The 20,304-nt window shown below is 39.6% G+C and overlaps 1 protein-coding gene across 2 annotated transcripts in view; it reads right to left on the bottom strand.

Moving 5' to 3' along the window:
* Nucleotides 1–20,304, bottom strand: part of prlhr2a (prolactin releasing hormone receptor 2a) — a 199,547-nt gene that overhangs the window by 167,929 nt on the left and 11,314 nt on the right. The window lies entirely within an intron of this gene.

The following is a 20,304-nucleotide window of genomic DNA, read 5'->3' as shown; positions in this document are numbered from 1 at the left end:
CTATGACATAAGACTTCACTCTATTGATTCCTTGGCTCATGCTGAGTCCGACTGTACCAAATATGTCTGAGTCAAACCTACTTCCTGTCGGCCATTTTGAATTATATTGAACACCTACTTTTTCGAACTCCTCTTAGAGCGCTCGTGTGATTGGCTTGAATTTTGGTATGCATCATCTAGAGACACTCTAGACAAAAAGTTATCAAAAGCTTTTCGGTAGACCTATCCGTTGTCGTATAACGCATCAAAGAATGCGAGGGCGAGCACGCCAAAATGTCTTTGAGCCTGTATCTTCGCAAAACTTTTGTGTATTAATATGAGACTTGGTATATATCAAAACAGTGATGACCTGAGGGTGCATGCACCATTTCGTCACACTGCCCCCTACTGGTCACGAGATATAAAAAAAGTCTATTTTTGCTTATAACTACTGCAAACTTGAATGTAAAATTATGAGACTGGTCTTGTTAGAGTTCGTGAGGCATGCCGAGTCAAACAATACCAAATGGTTTTTGGTCGGCCATTTTGTGTGTCGGCCATTTTGAATTTTTTCTTTAAGTTCAAGTATTTCAGAAACGCAATTGCGTATTGTTATGAAACTTGGTATGGTTCATCAGCAACATGTTCTGGGAGGACTTGTAAACTTTTCGGCGCCCCCTAGTGGTCAAGAGATTTGAAGCTATATCTCTGCATCTCTTTATCGTATTTACACCAAATTTGGTGGGTGTCATCACAATCAAGACCTGAGTCACAATTTATTGTTTGGTCAGAGCCCCCTAGTGGTCAAGTCATTTAAGGCTATATCTCCGTATCGCTTTATCGTACTTACACTAAATTTGGTATGTGTCATCACAGTCATGACCTGAGGCACATTCTATTGTTTCGGCAAAGCGCCACCTAGTGGTCTCAAGATACGAAAAAATTGCTATTTTTTCCCTAAAACTAATGCAAACTTAGATCTTAAATCATGACAGTCATCACGTATGAATAATTTTTTGCCATGTTTGGCTTGACCCCGGTATCGCTGCTTGCAGCTATATTATTAGGGGTCAAGCCCCGAAGGGGCGTAGAACCCTATTGTATTTGTTAGTTTTCTTAATTTTTTTATTATTATTATTAGTTATTCTTCTTCCGCCATTGCGGTCTATGGCAGCCCATAGAACCGTACGTAGGAAAGTTATGAAATTTGGCACACTGATAAACGACAGTCCAATGTGTCCCCACAGCAAATTTGGAGTCTCTATATCTAACCCACTAGCGCCACCAACAGTCCAAAATTGCACTTATGTTTTTGCCTATAACTTCTGACCCGTACGTCCTAGAAATTAAATTCTTGTTTCCTCTGATTCCTTGGCTCAAGACGATTCGATTGGACCCTATGACGTCATTTTCCGTCATGAAAATTTTCCCGCCATTTTTAAATATTCATAAAACCTACTTTTGCGAACTCGTCCTAGAGCTTTTGCCGGATTGCCTTGAAAATCGGTATGCACCATCTAGAGACACTCAAGGCAAAAAGTTATTAAAAGAATTTTGATAAACCAATCCGTTGTCGTATAGCGCGTCAACAAATTTTACGTAGAGCTCAAAAAAACGGATTTGAGGCTGTATCTTCGCCAAACTTAAGCCTATTGACACGATACTTTGTATTTGTGATGCCAGTCAGGAACTAAGGGTGCATGCAGAGTTTCGTCACAGCGCCACCTAGTGGTCAGACTTATGTTTTACATGCCTATAACTTTGGCTCTGATTGACATATTTTCACAGGACTTGTTTCCTTTGAGTTCTAAATAGTTGCCGAGTCCAACGATACCAAACATACCCGAATTCGCCTTACGGTTAACCCTGCGCAGCAAAATAGCACTTAAGAAACACGCGTAAATATCTCCGCGAACGTTTTTCCGATCGACTCGAAAACACCATAGGAAGAAACTAACCTTACCTTCTGAACAAAAAGTTCTATTGGCGTTATATTAAAATTTTCATCAGAAATGGCCGAAAATTGCAAAAAACGAAAAATTACCTTCAAATTTTGTGTTTTTTACACATAAATGGTTGTAACTTTGTAACGAAAAGAGATTTTTTCACCAGATTTGATACGATGATGCATGAGCACATTCTGAGGCCACACAAAAAAAATTGTATGCTTGCACCACTAGATGGCCTTATAATTGAACAAAACCTTTGATAACAAGCCAGCCCTATGGTCATACAACTGTTTCTTAACTAAACTAAAGTGTATAGTCATAAAACTAGCTAGATGTAACACAATCATGACCTGATGTTGCATGCACAATTTTTTCATTGCGCCACCTACTGGTTTTGAGATGGAATATGGTATTTTTGCCTAAAACTACTGCAACAACACATCTAAAACCATGAGTCATCATGGATTATTCCTTTCATGGCTTTGACTATAATCACTGGTGGTTGCCAATTTACTCCCTAGCAACCATTGAGAATACCTTATCAACCGTTTTTGCAAAAGCTATATCTCTGCATCAGAACATCGTAGAGACATGGGGATGGTCTCTTTTGACTAATTAAACTTGTTGTAACATGATGTGACCACTGCAAACACCACTCACATGTCCTTCAGTGTTCTAATGTTCCATGATTGTCAATAACAGAAGGACGATTGCAGTAGACAAGAACTTAGATTAATTTTGTTGATAACTTTTTTGTTTTTTCATCTAAAATTACTAGATTTACCTAGGTTCTTCAATCTGCTTATCCAATCTCAATTTTACATCCTTTTGTGCCCTTTTCGGCTTGACCCCGGCATTGCTGCTTGCAGCTATATTTCTTCTTCTTGTTCTTCCGCCATTGAAGTCAATGGCAGCCCATAGAACCGTACATAGGAAAGTTATGAAATTTGGCACACATGTAGAGGACGGTCTCAGAAGTTACTGTAGCAACATTGGTGTGTCTGACTCAAACCCTCTAGCGCCACCAACAGTCCAAAAATCCACTTATGTTCATGCTCATAACTTCTGACCAGTGAGTCCTAGAAACTAAATTCTTGTTTCCTCTGAATCCTTGGCTCATGATGATTCAAATGCACACATTGATGTCATTTGTGTCATGCACATCTTTCCGCCATTTTGAATTTTTCGTAAAACCTACTTTTTTGAACTCCTTTTAGACCGTTTGTCCGATTTGCATGTCCTTTGGTATGTAGCATCTAGAGACACCCAAGACAAAAAGTTATCAAAAGCTTTTTGATAGACCATTGCGTTCTCATATAAATTGACAACATATATGGCGGCGAGCACGCCAAAACGGACGTGAGGCCTTATCTTCGCAAAACTTTATTGTATCGACACGAAAGTTGGTATATGTCATAACAGTCATGACCTGAGGGTGCCTGCAACGTTTCGTCACAGCGCCACCTAGTGGTCACGAGATTCGAAAAATGCCTATTTTCGCTTATAACTACTTCAAACTTGAGTCTAAAATCATGAAGGTGGTCTTGTTAGATTCCTTGAGGCATGCCGAGTCAAACGATACCAAACGGTTTTCGGTCGGCCATTTTGGGTGTCGGCCATTTTGAATTTTCTCTTAAGTTTAGTATTTCACAAACAGAATGGTGTATCGCTACGAAATTTGGCATGGTTCATCAGTGACATGTTCTGAGCGCACCTATAAATCTTTAGGACGGCGCCACCTAGTGGTCAGGATATGTAAAAATTTTTTTTTAAATCTTTATGTCATTTGATTAAATTGCCAGTATGACATACAACTTCAGTCTATTGATCCCTTGGCTCATGCTGAGTCCGACTGTACCAAATATGTCTGAGTCAAACCTACTTCCTGTCGGCCATTTTGAATTATATTGAACACCTACTTTTTCGAACTCCTCCTAGAGCGCTCGTGTGATTGGCTTGATTTTTGGTATGCATCATGTAGAGACACTCTAGACAAAAAGTTATCAAAAGATTTTCGGTAGACCTATCCGTTGTCGTATAACGCATCAAAGAATGCGAGGGCGAGCACGCCAAAATGTGTTTGTGCCTGTATCTTCGCAAAACTTTTGCGTATTAATATGAGACTTGGTATATGTCATAACTGTGATGACTTGAGGGTGCATGCACCATTTCGTCACACTGCCCCCTACTGGTCATGAGATATAAAAATGTCTATTTTTGCTTATAACTACTGCAAATTTGAATGTAAAATTATGAGACTGGTCTTGTTAGATTTCGTGAGGCATGGTGAGTCAAACGATACCAAATGGTTTTTGGTCGGCCATTTTGTGTGTCGGCCATTTTGAATTTTTCTTTAAGTTCAAGTATTTCAGAAACGCAATTGCGTATTGTTATGAAACTTGGTATGGTTCATCAGCAACGTGTTCTAGGAGGACTTGTAAACTTTCCGGTGCCCCCTAGTGGTCAAGAGATTTGAAGCTATATCTCTGCATCTCTTTGTCGTATTAACACCAAATTTGGTGGGTGTCATCACAATCAAGACCTGAGTCACAATTTATTTTTTGGTCAGTGCCCCCTAGTGGTCAAGTCATTTAAGGCTATATCTCTGCATCTCTTTATTGTATTTACACCAAATTTGGTGGGTGTCATCACAGTCATGACCTGAGGCACCATCTATTGTTTCGGCACAGCGCCACCTAGTGGTCTCAAGATACGAAAAAATTCATAAAACTAATGCAAACTTAGATCTTAAATCATGACAGTCATCACGTATGAATCATTTTTTGCCATGTTTGGCTTGACCCCGGTATCGCTGCTTGCAGCTATATTTATTATTATTATTATTTATCTTCCTCGTTCTTCCGCCGAAAGTCAATGGCAGCCCATAGAACCGTACATAGGAAAGTTATGAAATTTGGCACACATGTAGAGGACAGTCTCAGAAGTTACTATAGCAACATTGGTGTGTCTGACTCAAACCCTCTAGCGCCACCAACAGTCCAAAAATCCACTTATGTTCATGCTCATAACTTCTGACCCATGAGTCCTAGAAACTAAATTCTTGTTTCCTCTGAATCCTTGGCTCATGATGATTCAAATGCACAGATTGATGTCATTTGTGTCATGCACATCTTTCCGCCATTTTGAATTTTCCGTAAAACCTACTTTTTCGAACTCCTCCTAGACCGTTTGTCTGATTTGCATGTCCTTTGGTATGTAGCATCTAGAGACACCCAAGACAAAAAGTTATCAAAAGCTTTTTGATAGACCAATGCGTTCTCGTATAAATTGACAACATATATGGCGGCGAGCACGCCAAAACGGACGTGAGGCCTTATCTTCGCAAAACTTTATTGTATCGACACGAAACTTGATATATGTCATAACAGTCATGACCTGAGGGTGCCTGCAACGTTTCGTCACAGCGCCACCTAGTGGTCACGAGATTCGAAAAATGCCTATTTTCGCTTATAACTACTTCAAACTTGAGTCTAAAATCATGAAGGTGGTCTTGTTAGATTCCTTGAGGCATGCCGAGTCAAACGATACCAAACCGTTTTCGGTCGGCCATTTTGGGTGTCGGCCATTTTGAATTTTCTCATTAAGTTCAGTATTTCACAAACCGAATGGCGTATCGCTACGAAATTTGGCATGGTTCATCGGTGACATGTTCTGAGCGCACCTATAAATCTTTAGGACGGCGCCACCTAGTGGTCAGGATATGTAAATAAATTGTTTAAAATCTTTATATCATTTGATTAAATTGCCACTATGACATAAGACTACACTCTATTGATTCCTTGGCTCATGCTGAGTCTGACGGTATCAAATATGTCTGAGTCAAACCTACTTCCTGTCGGCCATTTTGAATTATATTGAACACCTACTTTTTCGAACTCCTCCTAGAGCGCTCGTGTGATTGGCTTGATTTTTGGTATGCATCATCTAGAGACACTCTAGACAAAAAGTTATCAAAAGATTTTTGGTAGACCTATCCGTTGTCGTATAACGCATCAAAGAATGCGAGGGCGAGCACGCCAAAATGTGTTTGAGCCTGTATCTTCGCAAAACTTTTGCGTATTAATATGAGACTTGGTATATGTCATAACAGTGATGACCTGAGGGTGCATGCACCATTTCGTCACACTGCCCCCTACTGGTCACGAGATATAAAAAATGTCTATTTTTGCTTATGACTACTGCAAATTTGAATGTAAAATTATGAGACTGGTCTTGTTAGATTTCGTGAGGCATGGCGAGTCAAACGATACCAAATGGTTTTTGGTCGGCCATTTTGTGTGTCGGCCATTTTGAATTTTTCTTTAAGTTCAAGTATTTCAGAAACGCAACTGTGTATTGTTATGAAACTTGGTATGGTTCATTACCTACATGTTCTGGGAGGACTTGTAAACTTTTCGGTGCCCCCTAGTGGTCAAGAGATTTGAAGCTATATCTCTGCATCTCTTTATTGTATTTACACCAAATTTGGTGGGTGTCATCACAATCAAGACCTGAGTCACAATTTATTGTTTGGTTAGTGCCCCCTAGTGGTCAAGTCATTTAAGGCTATATCTCTGCATCTCTTTATTGTATTTACACCAAATTTGGTGGGTGTCATCACAATCAAGACCTGAGTCACAATTTATTGTTTGGTTAGTGCCCCCTAGTGGTCAAGTCATTTAAGGCTATATCTCTGTATTGCTTTATCGTATTTACACTAAATTTGGTATGTGTCATCACAGTCATGACCTGAGGCACCATCTATTGTTTCTGCACCGCGCCACCTAGTGGTCTCAAGATACAAAAAATTGCTCTTTTTTTCATAAAACTAATGCAAACTTAGATCTTAAATCATGACAGTCATCACGTATGAATCATTTTTTGCCATGTTTGGCTTGACCCCGGTATCGCTGCTTGCAGCTATATTTATTATTATTATTAGTTATTCTTCTTCCGCCATTGCGGTCTATGGTAGCCCATAGAACCGTACGTAGGAAAGTTATGAAATTTGGCACACTGATAAAGGACAGTCCAATGTGTCCCCACAGCAAATTTGGAGTCTCTATGTCTAACCCACTAGCGCCACCAACAGTCCAAAGTTGCACTTATGTTTTTGCTTATAACTTCTGATCCGTAAGCCCTAGAAACAAAATTCTTACTTCCTCTGATTCCTTGGCTCAAGACGATTCGATTGGACCCTATGTCGTTATTTTCCGTCATAAAAATTGTTCCGCCATTTTGAATTATTCGTAAAACCTACTTTTTCGAACTCGTCCTAGGGCTTTTCTCCGATTGCCACGAAAATTGGTATGTATCATCTTGAGACACTCATGGCAAAAAGTTATCAAAAGAATTTCGATACAGCAATCCGTTGTCGTATACCGCCTTAACAAATTTTACGTAGAGCGCAAAAAAACTGATTTTAGGCTGTATCTTCGTCAAACTTAGGCCTATTGACACGACACTTGGTACTTCTGATGCCAGTCAGGAACCGAGGGTGCATGCACAGTTTCGTTGCAGCGCCACCTAGTGGCCAGAGAAATGTTTTATACACCTATAACTTTGGCTCCGATTGACGTATTTTCACAGGACTTGTTTCTTTGGAGTTCTGAATAGTTGCCGAGTCCAACGATACCAAACATGCCAGATTTCGCCTTACGGTTAACCCTGGGCAGCAAAATAGCGCTTAAAAAACACGCGTGAATATCTCCGCGAGCGTTATTCCGATCGTCTCGAAAACACCATAGGAAGAAACTAACCTTACCTTCTGAACAAAAAGTTCTATTGGCGTTATATTAAAATTTTCATCAGAAATTGCCGAAAATTGCAAAAAACGAAAAATTACATTCAAATTTTGTGTTTTTTACACATAAATGGTTGTAACTTCGTAACGAAAATATATTTTTTCACCAGATTTGCTACGCTGATGCATGAGCACATTCTGAGGCAACACAAAAAAAATTGTGTGCTTGCACCACTAGATGGCCTTATAATTGAACAAAACCTTTGATAACAAGCCAGCCTTATGGTCATACAACTGTTTCTTAACTAAACTAAAGTGTATTGTCATAAAACTAGCTAGATATAACACAATCATGACCTGATGTTGCATGCACAATTTTTTCATTGCGCCACCTACTGGTTTTGAGATAGAATATAGTATTTTTGCCTAAAACTACTGCAACAACACATCTAAAACCATGAGTCATCATGGATTATTCCTTTCATGGCTTTGACTATAATCACTGGTGGTTGCCAAGTTACTCCCTAGCAACCATTGAGAATACCTTATCGACCGTTTTTGCAAAAGCTATATCTCAGCATCAAAACATCGTAGAGACACGGGGATGGTCTCTTTTGAGTTATTAAACTTGTTGTAACATGATGTGACCCATGTTTTGCCACTGCAAACACCACTCACATGTCCTTCAGTGCTCTAATGTTTCATGACTGTCAATAACAGAAGGACGATTGTAGTAGACAAGAACTTAGATTATTTTTGTTGATAACTTTTTTGTGTTTTCATCTAAAATTATTAGGTTTACTTAGGTTCTTCAATCTGCTTATCCAATCTCAATTTTACATCCTTTTGTACCCTTTTCGGCTTGACCCCGGCATTGCTGCTTGCAGCTATATTTAGGGGTCAAGCCCAGAATGGGCGAAGACCCCTATTGTATTCGTTAGTTTTCTTCTTTTTCTTTTTCTTTTTCTTTTTCTTATATATTATTCTTCTTCCTGTTCCATTGCGGTCTATGGCAGCCCATAGAACCGTACGTAGGAAAGTTATGAAATTTGGCACACTGACAGAGGACAGTCCAAATAATATCCATAGCAATTTTGGAGTCTCTATCTCAAACCCGCTAGCGCCACCAACAGTCCAAAGTTGCACTTACGTTTTTGGTTATAACTTCTGATCCGTAAGTCCTAGAAACGAAATTCTTGTTTCCGCTGATTCCTTGGCTCAAGACGATTCGATCAGACTATATGATGTCATTTTCCGTCATGAAAATTTTTCCGCCATTTTGAATTATTCGTAAAACCTACTTTTGCGAACTCGTCCTAGAGTTTTTTTCCGATTGCCACGAAAATCGGTATGCGGCATCTAGAGACACTCAAGGCAAAAAGTTATTAAAAGAATTTCGATAAACCAATCCGTTGTCGTATAGCACGTCAACAAATTTTACGTAGAGCGCAAAAAAAACGGATTTGAGGCTGTATCTTCGCCAAACTTAAGCCTATTGACACGATACTTTGTATTTGTGATGCCAGACAGGAACTAAGGGTGCATGCCGAGTTTCGTCACAGCGCCACCTAGTGGCCAGATGAATGCTTTACACGCCTATAACTTTGGCTCCCATTGACGTATTTTCACGGGACTTGTTTCTTTGGAGTTCTGAATAGTTGCCGAGTCCAACGATACCAAATATGCCAGAATTCGCCTTACGGTTAACCCTGCGCAGCAAAATAGCACTTAAAAAACACGCATAAATATCTCCGCGAGCGTTTTTCCGATCAACTCGAAAACACCATAGGAAGAAACTAACCTGACCTTCTGAACAAAAAGTTCTATTAGCTTTATATTAAAATTTTCATCAGAAATGGCCGAAAATTGCAAAAAACGAAAAATTACCTTCAAATTTGGTGTTTTTTACACATAAATGATTGTAACTTCGTAACGAAAAGAGATTTTTTCACCAGATTTGATACGCTGATGTATGAGCACATTATGAGGCCACACACAAAAAAATTGTATGCTTGCACCACTAGATGGCCTTATAATTGAACAAAACCTTTGATATCAAGCCAGCCCTATGGCCATACAACTGTTTCTTCACTAAATTAAAGTTTATAGTCATAAAACTAGCTAGATGTAACACAATCATGACCTAATGCTGCATGCACAATTTTGTCATTGCGCCACCTACTGGTTTTGAGATAGAATATGGCATTTTTTGCCTAAAACTACTGCAACAACACATCTAAAACCATGAGTCATCACGGATTATTCCTTTCATGGCTTTGACTATAATCACTGGTGGTTGCCAATTCACTCCCTAGCAACCATTGAGAATACCTTATCAACCGTGTTTGCAAAAGCTATATCTCTGCATCAGAACAAGGTAGAGACATGGGGATGGTCTCTTTTGACTCATTAACACCACTGTAACATCTTGTGAGCTGAGTATTGCCACTGCAAGCACCACTCACATTTCCTTCAGTGTTCTAGTTGTCAATGATATTCGAGAAGAGAGGGAGTGATTTCACTGAATGAGAACGCAGTTTTTTTGCTGGAATTATTTTATATTATTTTGTCTAAAATCAAGAGATTTTCCTAGGTTCTTTAAAGTGCTCATCCGAACTCAACCTTACTTTCTTCTGTGCCCTTTTTGGCTTGACCCCGGTAATTGCTGCTTGCAGCTATATTTAGGGGTCAAGCCCCGAAGGGGCGTAGAACCCTATTGTTATTGTTAGTTTTCTTATTAGGGGTCAAGCCCCGAAGGGGCGTAGAACCCTATTGTTATTGTTAGTTTTCTTATTATTATTATTATTATTATTTTTCTTCCTCGTTCTTCCGCCGAAAGTCAATGACAGCCCATAGAACCGTACATAGGAAAGTTATGAAATTTGGCACACATGTAGAGGACAGTCTCAGAAGTTACTATAGCAACTTTGGTGTGTCTGACTCAAACCCTCTAGCGCCACCAACAGTCCAAAAATCCACTTATGTTCATGCTCATAACTTCTGACCCATGAGTCCTAGAAACTAAATTCTTGTTTCCTCTGAATCCTTGGCTCATGATGATTCAAATGCACACATTGATGTCATTTGTGTCATGCACATCTTTCCGCCATTTTGAATTTTCCGTAAAACCTACTTTTTCGAACTCCTCCTAGAGCGTTTGTCCGATTTGCATGTCCTTTGGTATCTAGCATCTATAGACACCCCTGACAAAAAGTTATCAAAAGCTTTTTGATAGACCAATGCGTTCTCGTATACCGTGACAACATATAAGGCGGCGAGCACGCCAAAACGGACGTGAGGCCGTATCTTCGCAACACTTTGGTGTATCGACACGAAACTTGGTATATGTCATTACAGTCATGACCTGAGGGTGCCTGCAACGTTTCGTCACAGCGCCACCTAGTGGTCACGAGATTCGAAAAATGCCTATTTTCGCTTATAACTACTTCAAACTTGAGTCTAAAATCATGAAGGTGGTCTTGTTAGATTCCTTGAGGCATGCCAAGTCAAACGATACCAAACGGTTTTCGGTCGGCCATTTTGGGTGTCGGCCATTTTGAATTTTCTCATTAAGTTCAGTATTTCACAAACAGAATGGCGTATCGCTACGAAATTTGGCATGGTTCATCAGTGACATGTTCTGAGCGCACCTATAAATCTTTAGGACGGCGCCACCTAGTGGTCAGGATATGTAAATAAATTGTTTAAAATCTTTATTTCATTTGATTAAATTGCCACTATGACATAAGACTTCACTCTATTGATTCCTTGGCTCATGCTGAGTCCGACTGTACCAAGTATGTCTGAGTCAAACCTACTTCCTGTCGGCCATTTTGAATTATATTGAAGACCTACTTTTTCGAACTCCTCCTAGAGCGCTTGTTTGATTGGCTTGAATTTTGGTAGGCATCATCTAGAGACACTCTAGACAAAAAGTTATCAAAAGCTTTTCGGTAGACCTATCCGTTGTCGTATAACGCATGAAAGAATGTGAGGGCAAGCACGCCAAAATGTGTTTGAGCCTGTATCTTCGCAAAACTTTCGCGTATTGATATGAGACTTGGTATATGTCAAAACAGTGATGACCTGAGGGTGCATGCACCATTTCGTCACACTGCCCCCTACTGGTCTCGAGATATGAAAATCGACTATTTTTGCTTATAACTACTGCAAGCATGTGTGTAAAATTATGAAAGTGGTTTTGTTAGATTTCCTGAAGCATGTCGAGTCAAACGATACCAAATGGTTTTCGGTCGGCCATTTTGGGTGTCGGCCATTTTGATTTATTCCTTTAAGTCAAGTATTTCATTAACGCAACTGCGTATTGTTATGAAACTTGGTATGGTTCATCAGCAACATGTTCTGAGAGGACTTGTAAACTTTTTGGTGCCCCCTCGTGGTCAAAAAGATTTGAGGCTATATCTCTGCATCTCTTCATCGTATTAACACCAAATTTGGTGGGTGTTATTACAGTAATGTTCCGAGTCACCATCTATAGTTTTAGCCAGTGCCCCCTAGTGGTCAAGACATTTTAGGCTAAATCTCTGTATTGCTTTATTGTATTTACACCAAATTTGGTGGGTGTCATCAGTTCATGGCAGTCATCCATATGATTCATTTTTTGCCATATTCGGCTTGACCCCGGTATCGCTGCTTGCAGCTATATTTATTATTATGTTTTCTCTTCCGCCATTGAAGTCAATGGCAGCCCATAGAACCGTACGTAGGAAAGTTATGAAATTTGGCACACATGTAGAGGACAGTCTCAGAAGTTACTATAGCAACATTGGTGTGTCTGACTCAAACCCTCTAGCGCCACCAACAGTCCAAAAATCCACTTATGTTCATGCTCATAACTTCTGACCCGTGAGTCCTAGAAACTAAATTCTTGTTTCTTCTGAATCCTTGGCTCATGATGATTCAAATGCACACATTGATGCCATTTGTGTCATGCAAATCTTTCCGCCATTTTGAATTTTCCGTATAACCTACTTTTTCGAACTCCTCCTAGAGCGTTCGTCCGATTTGGATGTCCTTTGGTATATAGCATCTAGAGACACCCCAGACAAAAAGTTATCAAAAGCTTTTTGATAGATCAATGCGTTCTCGTATACAGTAACAACATACAAGGCGGCGAGCACGCAAAAACGGACGTGAGGCCGTATCTTCGCAAAACTTTAATGTATCGACACGAAACTTGGTATATGTCATTACAGTCATGACCTGAGGGTGCCTGCAACGTTTCGTCACAGCGCCACCTAGTGGTCACGAGATTCGAAAAATGCCTATTTTTGCTTATAACTACTTCAAACTTGAGTCTAAAATCATGAAGGTGGTCTTGTTAGATTCCTTGAGGCATGCCGAGTCAAACGATACCAAACGGTTTTCGGTCGGCCATTTTGGGTGTCGGCCATTTTGAATTTTCTCATTAAGTTCAGTATTTCACAAAGAGAATGGCGTATCGCTACGAAATTTGGCATGGTTCATCAGTGACATGTTCTGAGCGCACCTATAAATCTTTAAGACAGCGCCACCTAGTGGTCAGGATATGTAAATAAATTGTTTAAAATCTTTATTTCATTTGATTAAATTGCCACTATGACATAAGAATTCACTTTATTGATTCCTGGGCTCATGCTGAGTCCGACTGTACCAAATATGTCTGAGTCAAACCTACTTCCTGTCGGCCATTTTGAATTATATTGAACACCTACTTTTTCGAACTCCTCCTAGAGCGCTCGTGTGATTGGCTTGATTTTTGGTATGCATCGTCTAGAGACACTCTAGACAAAAAGTTATCAAAAGCTTTTCGGTAGACCTATCCGTTGTCGTATAACGCATCAAAGAATGCGAGGGCGAGCACGCCAATATGTGTTTGAGCCTGTATCTTCGCAAAACTTTTAGGTATTAATATGAGACTTGGTATATGTCATAATAGTGATGACCTGAGGGTGCATGCACCATTTCGTCACACTGCCCCCTACTGGTCACAAGATATAAAAAATGTCTATTTTTGTTTATAACTACTGCAAACTTGAATGTAAAATTATGAGACTGGTCTTGTTAGATTTCTTGAGGCATGCCGAGTCAAACGATACCAAATGGTTTTTGGTCGGCCATTTTGTGTGTCGGCCATTTTGAATTTTTTCTTTAAGTTCAAGTATTTCAGAAACGCAATTGCGTATTGTTATGAAACTTGGTATGGTTCATCAGCAACATGTTCTGGGAGGACTTGTAAACTTTTCGGTGCCCCCTAGTGGTCAAGAGATTTGAAGCTATATCTCTGCATCTCTTTATCGTATTTACACCAAATTTGGTGGGTGTCATCACAATCAAGACCTGAATCACAATTTATTTTTTGGTCAGTGCCCCCTAGTGGTCAAGTCATTTAAGGCTATATCTCTGCATCTCTTTATTGTATTTACACCAAATTTGGTGGGTGTCATCACAATCAAGACCTGAGTCACAATTTATTGTTTGGTTAGTGCCCCCTAGTGGTCAAGTCATTTAAGGCTATATCTCTGTATTGCTTTATCGTATTTACACTAAATTGAGTATGTGTCATCACAGTCATGACCTGAGGCACCATCTATTGTTTCGGCTCCGCCCCACCTAGTGGTCTCAAGATACAAAAAAATTGCTATTTTTTCATAAAAATATTGCAAACTTAGATGTGAAATCATGACAGTCATCACGTATGAATCATTTTTTGCCATGTTTGGCTTGACCCCGGTATCGCTGCTTGCAGCTATATTTCTTATTATTATTATGTTTCCTCTTCCGCCATTGAAGTCAATGGCAGCCCATAGAACCGTACGTAGGAAAGTTATGAAATTTGGCACACATGTAGAGGACAGTCTCAGAAGTTACTATAGCAACATTGGTGTGTCTGACTCAAACCCTCTAGCGCCACCAACAGTCCAAAAATCCACTTATGTTCATGCTCATAACTTCTGACCCGTGAGTCCTAGAAACTAAATTCTTGTTTCCTCTGAATCCTTGGCTCATGATGATTCAAATGCACACATTGATTTCATTTCTGTCATGCAAATCTTTCCGCCATTTTGAATTTTCCGTAAAACCTACTTTTTCGAACTCCTCCTAGAGCGTTCGTCCGATTTGCATGTCCTTTGGTATATAGCATCTAGAAACACCCCAGACAAAAAGTTATCAAAAGCTTTTTGATAGACCAATGCGTTCTCGTATACAGTAACAACATACAAGGCGGCGAGCACGCAAAAACGGACGTGAGGCCGTATCTTCGCAAAACTTTAATGTATCGACACGAAACTTGGTATATGTCATTACAGTCATGACCTGAGGGTGCCTGCAACGTTTCGTCACAGCGCCACCTAGTGGTCACGAGATTCGAAAAATGCCTATTTTTGCTTATAACTACTTCAAACTTGAGTCTAAAATCACGAAGGTGGTCTTGTTAGATTCCTTGAGGCATGCCGAGTCAAACGATACCAAACGGTTTTCGGTCGGCCATTTTGGGTGTCGGCCATTTTGAATTTTCTCATTAAGTTCAGTATTTCACAAACAGAATGGCGTATCGCTACGAAATTTGGCATGGTTCATCAGTGACATGTTCTGAGCGCACCTATAAATCTTTAAGACAGCGCCACCTAGTGGTCAGGATATGTAAATAAATTGTTTAAAATCTTTATTTCATTTGATTAAATTGCTACTATGACATAAGAATTCACTTTATTGATTCCTGGGCTCATGCTGAGTCCGACTGTACCAAATATGTCTGGGTCAAACCTACTTCCTGTCGGCCATTTTGAATTATATTGAACACCTACTTTTTCGAACTCCTCCTAGAGCGCTCGTGTGATTGGCTTGATTTTTGGTATGCATCGTCTAGAGACACTCTAGACAAAAAGTTATCAAAAGCTTTTCGGTAGACCTATCCGTTGTCGTATAACGCATCAAAGAATGCGAGGGCGAGCACGCCAATATGTGTTTGAGCCTGTATCTTCGCAAAACTTTTGTGTATTAATATGAGACTTGGTATATGTCATTACAGTGATGACCTGAGGGTGCATGCACCATTTCGTCACACTGCCCCCTACTGGTCACGAGATATAAAAAATGTCCATTTTTGTTTATAACTACTGCAAACTTGAATGTAAAATTATGAGACTGGTCTTGTTAGATTTCTTGAGGCATGCCGAGTCAAACGATACCAAATGGTTTTTGGTCGGCCATTTTGTGTGTCGGCCATTTTGAATTTTTTCTTTAAGTTCAAGTATTTCAGAAACGCAATTGCGTATTGTTATGAAACTTGGTATGGTTCATCAGCAACATGTTCTGGGAGGACTTGTAAACTTTTCGGTGCCCCCTAGTGGTCAAGAGATTTGAAGCTATATCTCTGCATCTCTTTATCGTATTTACACCAAATTTGGTGGGTGTCATCACAATCAAGACCTGAATCACAATTTATTTTTTGGTCAGTGCCCCCTAGTGGTCAAGTCATTTAAGGCTATATCTCTGCATCTCTTTATTGTATTTACACCAAATTTGGTGGGTGTCATCACAATCAAGACCTGAGTCACAATTTATTGTTTGGTTAGTGCCCCCTAGTGGTCAAGTCATTTAAGGCTATATCTCTGTATTGCTTTATCGTATTTACACTAAATTTGGTATGTGTCATCACAGTCATGACCTGAGGCACCATCTATTGTTTCGGCTCCGCCCCACCTAGTGGTCTCAAGATACAAAAAATTGCTATTTTTTCATAAAACTAATGCAAACTTAGATCTTAAATCATGACAGTCATCACGTATGAATCATTTTTTGCCATGTTTGGCTTGACCCCGGTATCGCTGCTTGCAGCTATATTTTGTTCTCTTTTTATCACCTCTCAAATATGGCATTAGTTTCTTCAAAAATAACAGCATTTTTTGTAAAGGTCTTTTGCTAGAGATCCAATCAGCAAACATACATTGAGTTTTAACTGTTTATGAATCAGTGGAGGCTTCAGTGTTTTATAAGCTGGGTAAGAGTGCCACCTAGTGGATAACAGGGGAAATATAGATTGCTGTAAAAACTCGTCAGGGTAGTGTTTTCTCTTAATGGAAAGATAACTCGTCAATGGTGGGGAAAAAATTAAAATGGTCTGCAAGTGTGCGTTTCACATATGTAACGAGTGACCTTTTGACATGAATACGTGATACGTACGCCAAGTTTGTGCATCACAAGCCTAGTGCAAGACAAGAAGTTGTGATTTAAAGTACTTTTTTTGCTAAATTTATAATCATTTTGCTAGATGAGACCCATATGCCTCGGTTGGGATTGTTTAGAGCCCTTTGAAGCTGCATTGAAACAGCAATTTTAAACTGCATTTAAAGGTGCAATTTGTAAGATATTTTCAGTAAAATGTCCAAAAACCACTAGGCCAGTGTTATATATTTTGTCCAGCTGATTACTATCAATATCTGTAATGTTTTCAACTACTTGTAAATCGTGAGAAAAATTTCCATTCAATACATTGACACGAGGCAGTGCAGTCTCCTGTCAATGACGTTTATTTTTCAATATGACCCTTTTTCACCACCTTTACTGACGTAAACCACATGACAACAGTGGTCGAGTTCGAAAAAATAAAATGGCGGCCAAGGAAGCGACTGGAGCACAAATTTAGTGTAAATAAACATATATTTTCACCTTTTACACATTTTAATTGCATTTCTAGCGAGAAATTAGTATTGTAGTTTTCAAATATGTGATTAGTTATCAAAAAGGCACTCTCTGTTTATATTTCAAACACGCTGCCTTTGAAGTGCGTCGGAAAGCCTTTCTCTGAGCTGCCTTCAGGCCTCCGAGTCCGAAGTCCTCATGAGGCAGCGAGGCAACAAATCATCACTGCCTTGAGTTTTCGGACGCAGCCAGTGTCGTGGACAAATGCGGAACTATGCGATAGCGGCTGTCGGGCTACGCGCTTGCTTATGAACTTATGGATAACTCTTTACCGTCTGCCGCTGGTTGTGTCAGCTCCTGTAAGCGTACGGGCCAACCAAACGACCCAAGAAGAGTTTGGAACAAAACGAGAGAGGATCAATTTGTTGTTGCGTTATCTGGATGGAGAAGAGCTTCACAACAACATTTAACTAGACAGAGATTCTGATCCTGCTTGTGTTTTACGCGATGGGTGAGTTGGTTTAATTCGTAACCCTTCAAAAAACGTATGCTATTATATTGATCACAACATTACTGTGTAGATTGTAATCAGCGCGTCTTCCCGCGGACGATATGCACATCAAAAGGTATTGTACAGCAATATAAATGGTCATTTTAAGACACTTCACAATAAGATTTCTACTGTCAATACATTATGTAAAAATCATTGTAGATTGTAAGTTGAAAACTTAATTCTGTGCTGTGTTAACCATCGAATTTGGACTAATACTGTAATATCAATATGACTATCAATTTCGTTTTGAACATCACATATAAACTTACATAATGAAATAAACGATGTCATCAAACGCAACATTTATAAGACTTGATTCCCTTATCCATTAACGTGATTTCTCGTTCTCGTCTGATTGATGGCCATCAGCGGTTGAGTGAAAGACTACAAATCCCATAATTCCACGCTGCTTCAGAGCGTCAGTAAACAACAGCATTGTTATTGTTTGATCTGGCGCCATCTAGTGGTGCAGATAATACAAATTGCATCTTTAAACTGTAAACTGTTGAGGTCCAATAAAGTCCAATATGGAGACAAATCCTGGAATGTTTTTATAAAATATATATATATAATTTCTCTGTAAACATAAACATCCTGAATGACATGGGGGTGAGTAAAATATCTGAAATTTGAAGGTTGGTGTATTTTGTTTGAGATGTCCCAGTATTTACTAGCAGTGGCTTGCTTAACTATGTGTGGCAATGTGGAACACAAAAGGGAATTACAAATGAAACTAATTTCCGACTACGCCACCCGGAATATACCGGGAAATTAAACTATAAGGCACGAAGGTTCGTTGTCAAAGATGGGGCGAGAAGGACAACCCAAATATAGAAAAATATATAAATTCTTTATTTTATAGAGTAAAAAAATAATCATCCCTCAAGAGTCACAATTTAAGCTTCACAACACATACGGAAAAAAAACAATAAAATTAAAGTGAGAGTTGCTGGCAGGGATTGTGTAGTTTACACCCCACACTCAATACCGCAAAGTTGGTGAAGCACTGCAAAACAGCAAACCGCAATTTGTGAATTTCAATCCCCAGCCAACGCATCCCACTTCAAACAAAATACAATCAAAACAATTAAACTTATACAAAAAGACAGACATTAATAACTAAAACAAAAACAAAAAGCATAATCAAGGCAATTTAATAAACCGACAAACAACCATAAGCGGCAGCTGAAGGTAGTTGGGTCACGTGCTCCCAGCGACCAGAGAGAAAGGCTGTACTTTAAAAGCAGTGGATAAAAGTCAATTCAGACCTTCATGATCACAGTCCCGTAATCAAATGACGTGGTCAAGGCCGTCAGCACCCAGTCGATGCCGTCAGCCCCCCACCTCAGTCCTATAGCAGCCTAAAGGAGGGCAATATCATTGTCGCGGATTCGTGAGCGTCCAACTACCAAATTGAGCAAATGAGACCCAGGCAAGGCAGCAGTGCAGTCATCTCAGATTAACACTCGTCCCATTTAATGTAGTTACGGACACCGTGAAGGCGTAGGCTACATGTCACCAATTCATTCCCAAAGGTTACGAACATCACATACTCGGTGATGAGACACCCGATGGAACGAGCATTATCCATTCATTCATAAATCCGCGTCCGCCAAGAGGGCGGTACCACTGGATGACGCATCTCGCTCCGAAACCTCTCAGGGCTTTTATACCCTCTGAATCAACATCCAATTGGTCTGGTTTTACCACACGTTAACCAATAACTAAACGTCATCCTGCTACATATGCTTAATCTTTACACCAATAACTACAAATATGTCAAAATAAAGTTTTCAGAGAAAGTGCTGCATGTTGTTTATAAAGTTCTAGGTATTAGGTTTTCTCAAAAAAGTTTTAACCCCTGTAGATGTTGCATCACAGCTCGGTCCCATTGGCTATTGTTTTCCTGCAGTGTGTCCTTGAATCTTTCAGTCTTTAATGGCTCAGCTTCTGCTTCACATACCATCTCAATCAAAACTGTCCCTACCAAGATTACTTCTTCACAAATCAATATCCAACAATTTACCTCCTGGTTTTATTTCCAAAGCCAATAAAGAGCTGTATGTGGGCTATCTTTCAAATCTTTTCAAATCCTTCAAGCAGAATCTCAGCTACTTCTAAATGCAATGGTTATGAAAGAACAGCCACTGCTTCACAATCAAGACACCCGGTGACCTCCAATGGGTTGTGTCGATTGCAATTTAACTGTTCCTTATTGTGGTATCTGTTTGAAAGATACTGGTGACCACTGTTAGAAACCTGACACGCAGAGAATAAAATGACAAGCAGATAGGGACACTGCTGTTTTATTGCACACTTTCTGCTGTTTTTAACTTTAAGAGGCTCATAGTTAAAATACATTGTTCATTTTCAAAAGTCAGACACAGGGCAGACATTTTTGAAACCTGTTAGAAATGTAAGACATTTCGAGCACA

This window comes from Misgurnus anguillicaudatus, chromosome 5, assembly GCF_027580225.2.
Source record: "Misgurnus anguillicaudatus chromosome 5, ASM2758022v2, whole genome shotgun sequence".
Lineage (NCBI taxonomy): Eukaryota > Metazoa > Chordata > Actinopteri > Cypriniformes > Cobitidae > Misgurnus > Misgurnus anguillicaudatus.
The sequence above is the reverse complement of the archived record's forward strand: the minus strand, read 5'-3'. Positions and strand labels throughout refer to the sequence as shown.